This window comes from Cynara cardunculus, unplaced genomic scaffold (genome assembly GCF_001531365.2).
Source record: "Cynara cardunculus var. scolymus isolate 2C unplaced genomic scaffold, CcrdV1 Un_Scaffold_9035, whole genome shotgun sequence".
In the NCBI taxonomy this organism is placed as follows: domain Eukaryota; kingdom Viridiplantae; phylum Streptophyta; class Magnoliopsida; order Asterales; family Asteraceae; genus Cynara; species Cynara cardunculus.
The window spans coordinates 6,433-7,650 of NW_020204639.1; positions in this window are offsets into that span (position 1 = coordinate 6,433).

The following is a 1,218-nucleotide window of genomic DNA, read 5'->3' on the forward strand; positions in this document are numbered from 1 at the left end:
ATGCATAAGTACAACTTATTAAAGTTCCATACTTGAATTCGTCTAACTAACTGCAGGTAAACATAATCAAATATTGAATAAATATCTCATTTTAAATATAAAAAATCTAAAATATAATTATGATAATCATTGATAACTAACAGAATTTAATTAAGGAAATTACATCAAAACACAAGAACTTTTAGAAAGATTAATTTAACACTGATATCGATATTTTTTTCAAAATTTTATGATATTTTTAAATTTATATTTTGTTCGAAAATAAAAATATTATCACTTTCTCAAAACAACATAGAACCAATGTTTACATAAAATTTAAGATTACAAGTAAAATTCAAGATTACATAGAAGTGGAGAAGAAAGTTGGTTTTATTGCGGTCGTAGGCACGTGACTTAGTTCAAAGGTTAATATTGGGGTGATCAATGTGTACGCACCGCAAGACATTCAAAGAAAAAAGACTCTCTRGGAGGAATTATTGGGCACGATAAGAAAGGCCCCTAGTGTGGCTTGGGTGATTTGTGGGGACTTCAATGAAGTAAGGGCTGCCGAGGAGCGTAAATGTTCAACTTTTGATCCCATTGGAGCAAGATTCTTTAATGACTTCATTGTTTTCGCAGGTCTTCTAGATATTCGTCTTGGAGGACGCAAGTTTACTTGGATGAGCAGAGATTGTTCTAAACTAAGCAAGTTGGATCATTTCGTGGTAAGCACAGAATTTGTAAACTCGTGGCCTATGTCAAATGCTCTGGCTCTCCCTAGAATCTTTTCARATCACTGCCCTATTCTTTTGGACTCAAGAAGTTTGGAAGGTGGTCCTATCCCGTTCAAAATTTTCAATTCGTGGCTCTCTGACCAAGAGCTGCAAACGGTGGTGGAAAATTGCTGGAATAAGACTCGTCCAGAGTTTGAAGTTTTCTCGAAACTTGAGCGACTATCCAGAAAACTGCGTCACCTCAAGACGTGTATCAAAGATTGGAGAATAGGTGTCTCCAGGGATGTCAAAGCGGATTGTGTGAACCTCAAACAGAAAATAACAGTGATCGACCTTCTCGCGGAAACGGGGTTGTTAGATTAGAATATGGTGAATGAAAGAGYGAATCTCATGGTTCAGCTAAATGATTTAGTCGCTAATCAAGTAAGTGATCTTAAGCAAAAAGCCAAGTCTCGGTGGATTGCGCTCGGAGACGAGAATACAAGCTTCTTCCATGGCCTACTAA